Raw genomic sequence first — 17,080 nt, forward strand, 5'->3', positions numbered from 1 at the left:
TCACAAAAGACCTCAAATAGCCAAAGCAATTTTGAGGAAAAAGAACAAAGCCAAGGAAGCCAGAAGCATCATACTGCTTGTTTTAAAATTCTACTATAAAGCTATAATAATCAAAAGAGCATAGTACCAGCATGGAAACAGACACACAATGCACCCAGAATAGAGAACTCAAAAATAAATCCACACATTTATGATCAGTTGATTTTCAAAATGGATTCAAAGATATACATTAGGGGAAGGATTGCCTCTTTGATAAACGTGTTGGGAAAAGTGAATACTCCCATTCAGAAAAATGCAAGTAGGCCTTTATCTCTCATCAACTTAAAAGCGTTAACTCAAAATAGATTAAAGACCTGGAACTGTAAGACTATTAGAGGAAGACACAGTAGAAAACTTCATGATGTTTGAGCAATGCGTCTTTTGGAGCAATGCTTCTTTTGGTTTTAACTCCAAACAAGCAAATATCAGTGAACAGAATTACATGACATTACACATTTTCTGCACAGCAAAGAACCAACCAGCAGAGTGAAAAGAAAATGTCCTGAATGGGAGAAATGTTTATAAATCTAATTGCCCATGAGACTATGTATATCTTTATCTTAGGTCAACTTTCACATAGAAAGTAAGAGTAGGCACACAGTCCCCATAATTCCATAATGGTGAGCAAGTGGCTTCACTGTTATGGTGAGTGAATGAACATCTATGTATCTCATTGTGTAGTTTAACTATACCCTTTATACATACCTGAGCCTACTTCTGATACATATAAGCTGTACAACTTGGTGTGTGTGACATACCCAACTGACCTTTGTTTTTGCTCTATAATTAGTAGTTTGGGTTTCTCATATAAAAGAAATCAAGCAATATTTAAGCTTGTGTGTCTGATTTATTTCATTTAATATTATGGTCTTAAGGTGCATCCATGTTCCTATAAATGACTCATTTATCCTCCTTTATGGCAAAATAGTACTCTTGTGTATAATACTATATTTTCTTCATTCATCTGTTGATAGACACATAGGCTACTTCTAAGATTTAGCTATTATGAATTTTTCAGAGTAGTTCTGAACTGTGTATAAATTCTGTGTTTTCTTTATCCATTCATCTGTTGATGGACATATAGGCTGTTTCCAAGATTTAGCTGTTATAAATTGTGCTGCTATACACATGAGTATGCTTGTGTCACTGTAATATGATCTCCTTAACTCTTTCATGAGGATAACTAGAAGTGAAATAGTTGGGTTGAATGGAATTTCTCATTTTAGTTTTTTGGGAAATCCATAGTGGATGTAATAGTATACATTTCTGTCAACAACGAATGTTTCTTTAAATGTTGCCAGGGAGGTCCCCTGGTATTTACATAGTACTTTGAGTTGATGATTGATTGTTCTGATCCTGCTCTTTTCTTTCTGCAAAAAAGCCATCTCCATAGCTTGCAAATTCCAAAACGCTTAGAATTATTATTTCCCTTGTTTCTTTCAAAAGCCAGCAATGTTGTGTAAGCTAGTATTTCTCTTTTTGCCTATATCTGGTTCCAGTTAATCACACATATGTTCCTGACAATATGGAGTCTGTTTCTTAGGGCTACTCTTAATATCTAGCATCTTAGCTCATATTTCCTGGAACCAGAGGTTGAGACAGATTCAGGTAGGTATTATATTTTAGAGGGAAAGTATAAGAGTTAGAAGCAGAAGTCGCTTAAACTAGGACAGAGATTCAGTTGAAGTATAGCTTTTAACCTGTCCCAGGCAGAGCTATGCAGAGCATGAATTGTAACACCAAGTTTCTATTTGAAGCAAGCCCAACTTCGCCCCAGGTAGTCTCGTTGGGTGTTATGTTCCCATGAATGGGACAGGGCATAACCTTGAGAGTTAGACAACTCTTGCTCGACTGATGGCAGTTACCTGGAAAAAGTTATGATTCTATGCTATGAGTAGTCAACACCACCACCAGACAAGAGATGAGTACACAGCCTCTGGTCAAGAAACATACTTTCAGAGTATCTCAGTCAGTTTTATCATTCCTGGGACAAAATACTCAGTATCTGCAGATTAAAGAAGAAGAGGTTTGTTTTTGCTCACAGTTTGTAGAGATTTCAGTCCACAGTTGGATGGCTCCAAGTTGGGACAGCATGGCAAAGGGGTGTGACAAACAGGAAGCAGAGAAGGAGGGAGATACACCCTTCCGGACTACACCCCGGTGACCTTCCTCCCTGGGATTCACTTTCAGTATATCATATTTAGCTATAAACTCAGTGGTGGACTACTCCATCAATGATTATCATACTCCAATGAACCAATCACCTTTCAAAATCTCCTCCTATGAGCACATGAGACTTTGTGGGGGACATTTCGATATAAGCCGTAACACAGACTAAAAGAGAGGCAAATATTTCAAAGAGGTTGACCGAATGAACTGAAATGTCTGTCAATTTAAATTTCTGGGGGGGACTTCATCTTCTAGGTGGGCATCTTTTTCTGTTAATAGAAAAAATTTTGCTAATTCAGACACATCTGGATATTACCTCTAAATGCAGCCACAGACATTAGCGTGATTTGTATTCATTAAATTATATGAATCGCTTCTAAAATTATGGTGTTATTTCCATCAATTAATTCTGTAATTCTTCAAATTTTGGAATACACTGAACTCTGAATGTTCAGAAGTGGGGAGCGAGTGCCTTCCCCAGTGGCCATCTGCTCAGTCCACATGTCCACATGGAGTCTGCACACTCCGACTTTGAACGAATCAGCACTGCTCCTTGTTCCCCTGCAGTCTCAGGTTCAGGGTGTTTAGATATCTTGTCATATTCACAAAGACGTGCAATCTTCTGAGCCACTGGGGGTCTGACAAGTTGGGTCTCTCAGAGCTTATTAATTCCAAAAAGTCCTTCATCTGTGATAGCAGCTCAATAAATATCTTCAACATGTTTCTATGACTCAGTCATTTGAATGCCTTAAAATAAAAGATGTCTCCATGCTCTTGTTATTCCAAATTCCTCTTCTTTCAAAAGCACATAAGCTCTTTACGATGGAGGGCACATACTGAAGAAAGTGTGGTTGGATCACTTCTACATCATGCAATGAACTTGCGTTGCACAGTTCACAGCACAATTGTGATTTGCAAGCAGATTGCCATCCTTGTTTTTGACATGAATAAATTGGTGAAACCCTTCTCTTTTGTTTCAGTTTAGAGGCTTAATGGTGGAAAGTGAACTTAATTTTTCCTGTTTCTTAAATTCCTTACTGACTATTAGATCTTAGCTTTTGATTATTATCTAATTAGATAAAACTTTCCTTTCTTCACTTTTCCTCCCTCTATTCTTTTCCCTCTTCCTCTCTCCCCTTCCCTTTCTTCCTCTCTCCCTCCTTCTCTATCCCTTCCTCTTTCTATTTTTTCCTGCCTTGAAAACCTTCTGGCTGTTCCTGGAGGAAGGAGTAGATGAAATTTGTCCTATAGGGCTCACTTTTCCTTTGGGCCAGGTGAATGACCCTTTATTCTACCCGGCAGAAAGTCTCAGGAGGCAAAGGTGATGCATAACTCTCATGTTGTGTAGAATGGAGGCATATTCATACAGCTTTTGAGCTAAAAGCTAATTTTTTTCTTTGGAAATACCATGTAAAGAACTTTTAAAAACCTAAATCATTCCCTCATTTTTGAAAAAGTTTTTAAAGTTCTATGAAAAAAATATATTTTCTTTTCAAAAACTAGCTGTGAAATTTGAACAGCCAAACCAATCAGCTTTCCACACAGAAAGCACTACTGACAGCTAAAATTTCAAGGACAATATATTTCATACAATTCATTTTGTTAAGTCACATGTTTAAAATAGACCGGACTTCTCAAGAAGTTCAAAGTGCATGGAAAAACTGTTGTTTTCAATTAGAGAAGAAGATCTAAAGCATGGAATGATTCAAGATATGTTTTCAGATGGTCCAAACCATTAGCTATGGCTGAGACATGGACTTAAAAGAGCGTGAAGTGTTGTCTTCGTTACTTTTCTCTCGTTGCTGAAACAAAATACCAGACACCCACAATTAAGAAAGAAAAGGTTTATTTAGCTCACAGTTTGTGGAGGTTTCAGTCCATAATCACCTGGTTCCAAGGCAGGGTGGCACATGGCAGAGAGGCAATGCTTCAAGGTGGCCAAAGACAGCAAAAGCAGCAAGAGCAAATGACTAAAGGGGAGAGCAAGCCTCTTTTCCCCCCATATATTGTAAGCAGGATTCTCACCCCAGGGCGAGTGTAACACTCACACCATCTCTGTGCCCTCCTTTTGCACAGGATAAGTAAGTTTATCAAGTGAAGACCCTGGCCCTCTGTTGAGTTGCTTCGTTAAACTTCTGAACCTCTCAAGTTGACACAATGTATCAACTATTACAGGTGTCAAACTTTGGTTTATGGAAACTGAATAAATCCTAGTACCTTTTCCTGGGAGAGGCAAAAATAAGAAAAGGGCATTTTGGAGACAAGGGAATATAAGATTTTTATATAGAGAATGTATAGAATACATAGAATTTGGAACATTAAATTTAGACGTTTGTGAGACTTCCAATTGGAGATTGAAGTAGAGATACCTAATAGGCTGCTGACTATGTAAGTTTTGGCGCCAGCAGAAAGAGCAAAGCTTGAGATGAAGGTTTTGGTTGTGATGTGAAGACTACTAGAATTCTTAATCACCTACACAGGAACCTAGGCAAGGAAAGGTTCCACACACATGAAGAACTTGCAAATTTTGGAGATCAGAATGGTAGGAGAAACTTGCCAAACACACCAAGGACTGAGGGCCATGTGTCAAGGAGGACCAAGTGTCAAATATGTTGACTGCGGTGAGAGTTCAAGGAGGGTGAAACTAGAACAGACCGATTAGATTAGCAACATAAAGGTTTTCACTCTCCTTGCAAAGATTAATTTGGTGTGGCTATAGGAATGGAAACACCCTCAGAGGCCTTTAAGAGTGTAAATAATGTGAGAATTTTGATGCAGGATTTGGAGGCAAATTTTTCAAGAAGTTTGACTATTAGAAGGGGCAGAGCAAATGAGCCGCAGCAGCTGGAGGGCAATGTTGAGGAATGAGAAGTCAAAGGAGAATTAAGTGAGAACAACAGTGCGTTGGTGTTTTAGGAAGAATGGCTTGGTCTAGAGGGAGAAGTTGAAGATATGGTAACGGGGATAATTGAAGAATAAAGTCCAATCAGATGAGAAAGGAAAGGGTTTGGGGCTTTTGCAGCTGGATTAATCATTGTTAGCAGAAGAGATAATTTTTCATGGCATAACAGAGGCATAGCAGGTTTTTACATGATATAATGATTTTGCTAATTTTGGTGGATAATAAAATTTCCTCTTAGGATTGAAAAAAATCATGTACAGAATTTTCCTGGGTATTCTAGTAGCCAAATATTGCATCAAGCATTAGCGCTTCCTCTAAGTGCTCTGCTTGTCACCATTCATAATTCGCCTTTTAACATTCTCATGCTCTTCAGAAATTCTGCTAGCAGATCTATATGGCTTCCGGAAGTTGAAACCTTTCAACCTTCTGCTTTTAAACCCTTCCTAAAATGAAACCATTGACCATTAATATAGCTGCTGGTCTTGATCTTCCACAACTGGTTAAAAAGTCTCCTTCTTAATTCTCTCCAAACTTATTGGATATGGAAAATAATATTTCTCTTTATCTACATTTCTCCCCACGTTTAATTTCCCTTTGGATCCAGAGGTTCAGAAATAAATAGATACTAACTCTAATATCTCTAAAATAAATGAGATGTTCCAGAAATGATTAAAGTTAGAAAACATGACTTATAATTTCTAAGGTGAGAACAATAGACATTAAAGGAAAAGAAAATTAGATCTGTGTTACTGCTGGTGAGCAATTTGTAAATTCTGACATTACTTTAGCAGTATTAGACATTATTAAATATGCAATTATTTGAGGAAGGCCTTTCTTCATTTCTGAAAAAAATGTGACGAGCTCTTCACATCTCAGAGAGTACAACAACTAGTGATCAGTGATCATGGAGAAGGACTAGGCAGAGCGGGGTTGGTATGACACTCTGGCATTTCCTACTCTTCTCAATGCCGTTTCTTACTTTTTATTGTTTCTTCCTCAAGAAGAGTGTGTATGTGGTGAAAACCAGGTCTTCCAAATACCTTTGCTGGTCTCCCCTTATATCTGCTAAAAATTATAGTGTAAAAAAGAAGACTTCAGGTCAAGTATTTTCTTTCTCTTTTTTTGGTACTAGGAATCAAACTCAAGACCTTGCACTTGCCAGGCAGGTGCTTATGCCACTGAGCTATATCCCCAGCCCTGGGTCAAGTGTTTTAAAGCATGAATGAAACATTTATCAAAATGCACCAAAGCCATTAGAACTCCCTGACTTTAAGGTAAAGGAAGGAAATTGCAAGACCAAGATATCACCTGAAATTTAAATGGGAGGGGAAATAAAGCTCAAACTTGCTTTCATAGTTTTTTTTTTTTTAATTTTCTTTAAATCAGCTCTCAGTGAACTGTATTCCTGGCCTAGCCCCTCCTCATCAGAAGAATTATTCTCTTGGCCATGTAAGGCTATTTTATTTCTGGCCTTTAGAGTTAATTTTTTTAAGGTCATCTCAGTGTGTTTGCGAAGCAGGTTGTACTTTTAAAAACATGACCACATATTCAGGTTAAGCATCTCTTACCTGAAATTCTTAGAAATGGAAGCATTTTGAATTATTAAAATTTCTTTCTTTGTTAATTTTGGAATATTTGTATATACATAATGAAATATCTTGAGGATGGGACCCAAGTCCTGCAAATAAGACCCAAGCTAAAAAATACTTATATTTCATATGTACCTTATACCCATAAACCAGGGGCAGTTTTATATAATACTTTTTGGTGTGCATGTATTTTGACTGTGACCTGGCACATGTGAGCAGGTGAAGAATTTTCTACTTGTAGCATCCTGTAAGTAAATAAAAAGTCTTAGATCATGGAACAGTTTGGATTTGAGATGGTCATATTCTTGATACTCAGCATGCTTGTGTGTGTTTGCACGTGTGCATGCAAGCATGTGTGGTTGAGTCCCAAATCACTATACTCTTCTCACAATGGGATTCCTGCCTTTACACTAAAAGAAGGGATCTATGTCTCTTCCTCGATCTAGCTGGTCCTGTGAAGACAGTGGAAATGACACTGTGTGACTTCTGAGGCTAGGTTAGAAAAGTTTGTGCGCAGTGTCTCCCTGGTTCTTTCTCTTAAAACTTTATTCCTCAGTTCATCTACCATGCCATGGAGAAGCCCAGACTAGCCTGTGCAGAGAGGTCCCACTCAGATGGACAGCAGCCTTCAGGGAGCGCCTGCACAGTTCACTGAGTCAGCTGCCAGGCATGGGAGGGAAGGAAGGAGGAAGAGAGGGAGAGAGGAGGGTAGCAGGTTCCAGCCCTCGTCCTGTGAGCCTTTCCGGCTGATCCTAAAGTGGAACAGGGATGAGTTGACCCTGACAAGCTCTAGACAAACTGCAAATTTGTGAACAGAAGAAATGACACTCAGAAAGCCAGAAGATTTGGGAAATTTTATTGTACAGCAGTACTAACTAGACCACCTTGCTACAGAAATATCCTTTCTTTTTTCAGTATGTCCAATTATTAACTTTTTCTCCTCATGTGGGAATTTATTCAAGTTTCCTACTGGAAAAACAACAAAACCAAACCAAGCCAAAACCTTCTTTGATCCTATATCCCCTTTCTATCTATAGTCCCAGAAATCGTCTCTTGAACATAGTATACTGGAATCCTGCCATTAAAAAAATCCACTAGTCAAAAGTCAATTTGCTAGAAATAAAATCCCTGAATGTCTGATTTGCCAAATCTTCCATTCGCGCCAGAGTTGTTTGGAGTAGTTGTCTGCTGGAGACTGGAGGTCCTGGGGGTGGGGAGCGTGGTCCTCAGACCACCCCCTATTCCTGTCCTCCTGCTTTTGTCCAGCAGCGTCCTTGACCCCGTTTGTTCGATTTCTTCTCCTCAGTGTCTGGGGAGACCCCATCTCTGCTCTCTCTGCCCTTTCGTCTCTCCCTACGGTCCTCTCAAACCCACGTTCCCTCACTCCCTTCCCCCAGTCTTCCTCTCCAGTGGGCACAAGGGGCTGAGATCGTTCCCTCTCTTCTGCCAAAGGCTATTCTCTCTTCCAGCTTCTAATTTGTCTGTATCTCAGCACCAGATGCAAACTGTACCTTCTGTAAAATGCAGGTATAAAGTTAAAATAAAAAAGAAGCCAATTAACAATTTATAAATATCTGTAAACTTCATAAACAGATACAAAGAGTATGATTTTGACAAATTGGTAAGATCAGAAAACTAAAAAAATATTGGTCCTCTGGCAAACCGGTCATTCGGTGCACTCTTCACGAGGCTTTCATTGCTGTTCTCGTGAGACCCTGTCCATGCCTTGCTTAACAGACAGCAGTGGCTTCAGAGGGCAAACTCTACACATGTAGCCCCACCGGAAGCCTCTGTGTCACCCCAGCTTCTCTCCTACCTCTCTGTTGTGTCTTATTACAGGGGCACTGGGCTAATAAGTGTCTAGGAGTCCCTTGCACCCCGTGTCTTTTCTGCCCTAGCAAATGCCCTTTCTTCTGTCGGCAGCACTGCTCTGCTCTTGTCTCCTGGGCAAATGTGAAGGTGCAGGTCTGTGGAGAGCTCTTTTGTCATTCGTTACCCCTGCTACCTTTGCACCAAGCTCCCTCACTAGGAAAGCATTTAATGGCAAGTGCGTCTCTCCGCTGGACTCCAGAACTGTCATCCCAGTGCACTTAGTACTTAGCATGGATTCCGGCACGTAGTAGGCAGTCGATAAATCTTGCTCAGAAGAATACTATTTACTTAGAAAGTATTACTCCAAACATCTGCTGCTTAAAAATAATCCCTTCACAGAAACAATTTCGGATGACTCCCTCAGGCTATATGATAAATAGACATATAAAGAACATGTCTTCATTTTGTTTAAGACTTCTAGTAAAATCACAGTTCACTGTGTGGTTGAAAGACTCTTGAATAAATATCCGTATTACTAATTTCTCTTGTTTTAGTGGAAGGTAAAAGCTCGTACCTACTGGCCTCAGGCTTACTGCGTTTTATTAACTATTTTATCTGCTACCAGGAGGCAGGCCTCTTCTCTCCATTTATGTCTTTTTGCAAGCAGCTCTGAGTTAAGTAAATTTTTGTATGTGTGCTTTTCACCAAACTTGGAATCTAGTCTTAGCTCTGTTTCTTCTTAGCTGTGTGACTTTTCTGGGATTTGATTTCCTTATCTACAAAACTGGGTATCAGAGCTGAACAACAGATTTTTGTGAGAAACAAATAAAACTTGGTAGGCAGATATATTTTAGAAAGTGCTATCCAAACATATTATCATTTTGATTGTTCTTTCTGAAATACTGTCTTTAAGACATCACTCGTACAGCTTAATATTTCTAGTTCCTTCTCTTGCTGCCAGGAGACACAGAAAAGAGGTGAATATAGTAACCATATTCACTTCCATTTCCTACCCTGTCGGTTCAATTTTTGAACTTATATTTTTCCAACAGTATTGAATGCACATCTTTCATTATAATCTCTCACAAATCTTTTTATGGAAGCAGATGGGATGTGTTAAATCAAGTAAAAACTCAATAAGAAGTAGTAAATTTGCTACTGAAAGCTAATTTTATAGAAATCTAGAGATGTCTATTGACTTTCTATACATAATAATAATAATAATAATAATAATAATAATAATATGTTCACTCAATTCTCATTGTGGACCCAATTTTGCACTAAGTACTTGTCTGTGCCATTTTAAGACATATATAACAAACCTTTGAGATAGTACAGTATCCTTTATCTACAGTTTTTGAGGAATAAGAATTAAGAATTGTGGTTTTGGGAAGTTAAATTGTGAATGGCTAGTTAGGAGAGGAGTTGAGACCCTAATTTAGGAAACCAGATTGCTAAGCCCAGATGCTTAATCACCTTCTATGCTGTGAAACATTCAGGTAAACCTCAGTTAATGTATTGAATTATAAGATATGCAATTACACTGGAGAAATATGATTATTCTGAATTTTTTATTCTAATGATTAATAATTTTTCTCCAGGATTTTCTCATTCTCTTGATATTCTCTCTAAATGTCATTGCTCATCTGGATCTAGAAATGAATCACTGACTGTCCATTTTCACTCTTGAAGTCTGCTGCATCTTATCCTAAACCCAGTTAGGGGACTTCTTAGTCTTATATTGTCATTGTATCATTTTTTTGTAATTATATTTTAAAATTGAATCTAGTAATTATGACTCCATTTCCTTAAAATTTTTAACATTAATTATGTTTAAGATGACACTGGGGCTGGGGATATAGCTCAGCAGCACAAGTGCCTGCTTGGCATGTGCAAGGTTCTGAGTTTGATTCCTGGTACCAAAAAAAAAAAAGATGACATTCTTGTACTATAAGTTAAGAACAAACCTTTAGATGTGATTTTGTCTTTAGATAAAGATACTATTTTTACCTGTGTTGACAGATGCAATTTTTCCATCTTTCTTACTTTTTTGTGGGGGTGGAACTCAGTTTCATTCCGTTTTTTGAGGAATGAACTTAGGAGACCCTGTAGATACTCTTTCCTTATAGTAAAGCTTTAATTTTTTAAAATAAGTAGTCATATCACAAAAAGGTTTTTATTTTACAGACTAACTCACAACAGAATCTATTAAAAGACATTTCCTTAGATCATTAAAATGTCACATGATTTATAAATAATTAAAGAACATACATATTAGTGAAGTGTGAGACACCAGAACTAAAGACCGCCAGTGTTAAGATGTTTGTCAAAAGACAATGTTTTATGAGATAAAATTATATATAATCTCTATGAATGAATGACAGAAAATTGAGTATGATCCGAATCTCTAACTGAATTCTAGAATCTCGAACTGAATGCTAGACAATGTTTTATGAGATAAAATTTGATTCATATGTGTGTATGTGATATATATGGTTCATATATATAAATACATATGACAAAAATTGAAAATGACCTAAATCTCTAACTGAATGCTGGATTTATCTGGGTAAATGTTCCATTCAAATATCTTCAGAGAAGATATTTCTCTTTTATGCAGAATATGTTGTTATTCATAAAGTGACCTTAGATTTTACCTTACCTATGAACTTTTCAGTCAAGGTTAAGTCCTTTCTTTCACATTTGTGTATTTTATACTACATAGCAATCTATCTGACACTTAATAAACACTTGATAAACTCAAGCTACTCTCTTCCTCCTTCTTCTTTGCATGACATGTCTCCGCTCTATATCATCATCTCATGTGAATTATAACCTTTTAATGTGGTTCTTTATCTATAACTTCTTCCTTCATCCTATAGACCAATACCAGAATGGTAGTTTTAAAAATACAGCTTTACATATAATGTCCTCCTAAGAAAGGCTTTTAGGGGCTCTGCACAATACATCCAATTCTTTAACTCCTTTTTCATTTAGCTCTCATCCCTTTTGGTCCAACCTGGATTTCCTGGAAGAAACCCAACTGGTCCATTCATTCTAACCACACCTGACTGCTCCCCCCACACCCATTCTTCAATCCCTTACCTTCCTCTCCACTGACCTCAGTGCCCTCCTTTCTTCAAGCTCCCGTTTCAAATTCTTCCAGCAATTTTTGGTAGTCCAGGAAGCAACCACATACTTCCTATTGCTGTTATGCATTGTAATTTCACTGTTTTCACATGTGTCCCCAAAGTTATTATGTGTTGCTTAAAGGCAAAGATTCCTTCTACCTTTGCAGTCTCCTGAGTGAGAATGCATGAGTAACAGTGTTCTCTGTTCTCACTGGAGACAAGTATCTGGACTGAGAGGAGTTACGCTTATGTCTCCTGCTTTTCCCTCAAGGTGTCCACATAAGCACTGTGGCTTTACTGCACTGCATCTGAGCACCCTAAGGTCTTTGCGTCCTTCTCATAGATGAAGAGGTCAGGCTTGCCACTGATCCCTAGAACCATCTCCTCTCCTTTATATTTCAAGCTGAGACAAATCCAGAATTAACCAGGCCAGTAGCCATAGGTCATTTTTTCTCCTGTCAGTTGTTACGTCGAGTCACTTCTCGCCTATCTTTGTTGCCTTTCTTGAAGATTCTCAATTTCTTCTTAATTCTTAAATTTGTGCTAAACAGTTAAGGTTCTTAAAAGAGTAGAGAAAAAAAGGTAAAACTTATTTGGGGAGAATTTTGAATAATTTAATTCATAATTACTCCAGAAAATAAAGCCAAACATTATGCATAGTAAATTTTATATTTGCACTATTTTCCCCCACCCCGTCTGTTTGGACAAACCAAACATTTTGTTAATTCCCTGGGAGAAACATGCAATTTAGAAATATTTGGCTTTACTAAAAGAAACAAAATACAAAGAAAGAGAAAAACTGCTTTAATATCCTCACGGACTTTTATTGCTTCAGTGAGCAAGTAAGGGAGAGAAGCAATTCTTTATTTCCAAATTATAAAGTACGATCAAATTTGAAGCTGTGAAAATATTGAATTTTTTTAGAAAAAAATAAATGATGTGAAGGCTTGGTGATCACACAGAGAATCTAGACAATTTGACAGCTATGAATTTATCTCACTTGTGAATGAATAACCTTTGTAAGTCACTTGGGACTTAAATATTCCACACACATTTCCCTGGAAACACTTCAAAAGGCATAGTTCATTTGTGTCTTTACCAAACGGCCCTGTTGGCTTACCTTTAGTTTGTGGGCTTTGTGGCTTGAGAAGGGACTTGAAAGTTTGAAAATTAACATAGTTATAGGTTGCTAGTGGGTTTCACTCCTGCAAGAATGAAACAAGATTAACTCTTTGATTATTTTACGGCGTAAACAGCTTCTTTGACTTTTGAAATATGGGAACTGCACTGATGTTATTTACAAAATTTCAGCTCTGTCCCTGAACTAAAGTTCAGCACGTTTGTTAAAAGAGGACACGTTTCCCTTGAAGCACTTGTAATAGACCAGAATCTCATCTGATGCTGTAAATACCATGTAGTTCTCAGAGACTTGCTGAAAACACACTATTGTTTAAAGATAGAACCTGGATTTTAGGTCAAACGCAATAACAGTTGGAGAATTTCCTGTGTGTATTATTTCAGGATCAAAAAGTTCAAAGTCTCATGTTGTGGCAGGCTCTGAATATTGAAATTTAAGCAGTTTTGTTTTGGAGATCTTAGAACTGACTCAATTTTTCCTTGCCCCATTGCATGTAACAGGCAGACTGAGTGTTCTTGATGAAGTGATAATTTTGTCAGTTGACATACCAAACCTGTTCTTATCAGATGCTAGTACTTTAAAGTATTGCATACAAAACATAATTAAAGCAAGGCATTGTGGCACATACCCTTAATCTCAGCACTCTTGGAAGCTGAGGCAGGAGGATAACTTAATAAAGCCTTGTCTCAAAATAAAAACTTATAAAAGGCTATAGCTCAGTGCAAAGGCCCTAGGTTCATTCCCCATCATCAGGGTAAAAAAAAAAAAAAAAAAAATTATGACATTATTACTTAATTTAAAGTATACTTATTTGGGAGGGTTTTGAAAATTCTTTCATGGTTAAGATTAACTATTATTAATGTCCCAGAAAGTTTTACGCAGAAAAGACTTTAGCTTTGGTCCTTCCCAAGTTTGAAGGTCTTTATCAACATAGAAAGACTATGATCAAAACAAAATTGAAGAGTTTTGCTTTTAGCTGCTGAAATTTAACCTACATTTACAATTTCTGTCCTCATTAAAGGAAGCTATTCATTTTTATAAAATTGGTTTTGTAAAGTCCTTTTACTTCAAAGTAAGTTTGCTTTGTGTTTAACGAACAGTAAAGACATAGGTAGGACTCAGAACAAACATGGCTTTCTTGCCTTTTCAGTTTATTTTAAAAGATTCTCACTGGAAATTGGAAAACTTTTGCACCATTTCTAACAGGTTTTATCCCTTCCTCTCAATCGTCTCTGTCTTCTGTCACCACAAAATTGCAGGAGAAAAGATTTCAATGATTGTCTCCACAACTGAAGGCCAAGCCCACATCTCTGACGCCTGGCCCTTCCACTGACATGTAACTCTGATGTTGTTACACAGAGCAACATGTTCAAAACTGCCCCACACCCCATTTGTCAGCTCCTGAAGTCAGCATTCTGCGTTTCCTCTTTGCTATTCTATTTTTGTTCATGACACCCTCTGGAAGTGGGATGATTTCTTTGCCAGGGACAGTTTTGTTGCAGGGAACATTTAAGGAAGATGTAGGCTATCTACTGAACTACAGAGGAAGTGCTGCAGGACCTCACTGGGGAAGTGGGAACTGTTCAGTAACCAGGTGAAGGCAGATACTCTCCCTCCTGTCCAGTTTTAATCACAGTGTCCTGTCATTGCTTTTCTGCCAATTTCTCCTCCTTCTTTACTTCCCCTTTCTTATTTCTCCCTCTCCTCCATCCCCTTATTCTCCTTCTCTCTCTGTCTCTCTCCCTTTTCATTTACCTTATTTGTACCTGTTCCCTTTAAAGATTTCCTAAAATGTCTCTCTGAGTTCCAAGTTTTCTAGTCTTGCGGCTGACATTCTACCAGGTTTTAATTCCAGATTTCTGGGTTTTGGTGGCCCAGAAAGGTCCCACTCTGTCATTAGTGCCCACCTCAACTCAATCCATGCTTATCAAAAGAGGGACAGACGGTTCAGCAAGAGTATGATAATCTGTAAACAGCCATGCTCCAGAGCTGAGCAGGGTACGTGAGTCTAGAAGTATCCTACTGGGTAGTTGAAAAAATAACTTTGTAGCATCCTAAATGGAATAACTGTACCATAAGAGGTTCCATTCCCTTACTTCCAGTGTGAACACATCTGTAAATTAATTGTAGTGAGCTGCACAAAGATGAGGCACTGTCTTTGGCCCTCTCAATTCCATTCGGGCTTTATGTCACGGATCCTCTTTGCCTCTCAGCTCATGCCGCGTACCAGCGTAGGCCAATTCTTTCTTCAAACAAGCTCTCGAGTCCATTTTCTCTTTAATTCTTCCTTTTACTGGTGTCACAATTTTTGTGGAGATTCTTGCATCTTTCCCTACTTTTCTGACGGAGACTTTAAATTTTAATTATTCATCCTACTTCAAGCCTTTCCTATTGCCAATATAGCATTCAAATTGCTGACAAGTGGATCGTAAAACACTCTTTCAGTCTTGTCATTCCTAACTCAAAGACTTCAGTGGCTCCCGCAGTCCACCCAAAGTCCGAATGGCTCATTCTGACAGTGTCAGGCCTTGAGCGTCATGAACAACATGTTCACCCCTTTGTGAACAACTCTAACTGCTCACTTTATTGGCATTATCCTCCAGCTGAGCTCTACCCTAACCTGCCTTAAGCTTATGTGATTTTATGCATGTGCTTAAACGAGTCCTACTAGCCTCATCCCATCCATCATTCAAGTCGTAACACAAGTTCCTGCTTTTTTGTGAAACCTCCAAATTCAGTCCAGCCCAGGTAATATTTTAGTTCTCAGAATTAGCATATTTCCCTGCCCTAGTCATTTCATTAGAGCTCTCGTTCCTTCAACACAGCTCTGTTACGTTATGTAATTTTAAAACTTTTTAACAGTTTTGTTTTCTCAATCAGATTATATATTCCATGGGGCAGAGATCATATCTTCTATCTTACTGTGCTTATAGCACTAATTACCATGCCTAACCCATAGCAGAGACTCCTACAATACTGAACATTAGGACAGACATCTCTTTAGACAGTTTGCTATAATGCTGACTGTGTATATACCTGCTAAAACTTTGCTGATTTTTCCAGTTTAATTAGTTACTCTTGCTACTGATGAGTCAAATAGTAAATATGTTAAAGACTTAAAAAAATGGGAGTAATTTTGTCTTATGTGGACATAAAAGTTACGGTTCTCAAGTTGAAGCATAGGTTAGGCAGTGTGGACGGTAGAGGTGTGAGATTGTTGACTAATTCCCAGCTTTTTTATCTAGGACATGGACAAAAGTGGAGAACAGAAGTGAATTCCAGACAGAGAAAAACACGCTGTGACTTATGGGCTGGGCAGGAAGGAAGAAGTACATCAGGTGTTAAGGTGAAGTGGCCTTTTGCCAAAGAAACGCAGAGCAGCATTAGGAAACCTTAGTCGCCCTGAAGAGCGAAGTGCTTGTTGAACAAGCTCTAATGGCTTGGGACAGGGTTTTTGTCCTGAGGAGACACTGCCCTATAACTTCTCCCTCAGCGGAGACTTCCTGCTGAGTTCCATGGACTCTTTTCCCTTTGGGAACGGATTTTTGATATATTTAAAATAAATGGAAATATAAGATTTATTTAAAAAGTGCTTAATATCCAGTTTTCTTGCTTATTTAGTAAGTTGAAGACTTGAATTACATACCGAAGGCATCATGGGGAAAAAGGAACAAAGCAAGCGAAACTATAAACATAAGCTGTAGGAGATCAGATATGGAATTAGATAATTCTGGCGTGACTGGAGGTAGGCAGGCTTATTTGAATTATATTTATGCCTAACTTGCTTACAATTATCTCATGTGAATATATGGTTTCTTTGAAAGAAACTTTTATTATTAAAATCATATTTTCCCTATCAGTTGGAATTATTCCTTTCCTCTTAAATATGTCATTATTTGTTTGTTTTGTTGTTGAGATGTTTGTTCTAAGGCCTCTTTGGTTTTCTGAACTTTAACTGTATTTGAGATCTTTTTAATTATACGATTTAGTATTTCTTCAGATTTGTATCTTTTTAGCTGCTGTTGTGGTACATGTGCCTATAATCCCAGCACTTGGGAGGCTGAGGCAGGAGGATCACCATGAGTTCAAGGCCAACCTGGGCTACAAAAGTGAGTTCAAGGCCAGCCTTTACTACATAGTGAGACCCTGTCTCAAAAAACAACAGCCAAAAACAAAGCAAAACAAAAAAAACAAATTAGTTTCTTTTTAAAATACTGCAGTTCTTGAGGCTGGGGAAATAGCTCAGCAGCACAAGTGCCTGCCTGGCAAGCACATGGTCCTGACTTTGAGTCCTAGTACC

The sequence above is a fragment of the Chinchilla lanigera genome, unplaced genomic scaffold, assembly GCF_000276665.1.
Source record: "Chinchilla lanigera isolate Chin_1 unplaced genomic scaffold, ChiLan1.0 scaffold00003, whole genome shotgun sequence".
Taxonomy (NCBI): Eukaryota; Metazoa; Chordata; class Mammalia; order Rodentia; family Chinchillidae; genus Chinchilla; species Chinchilla lanigera.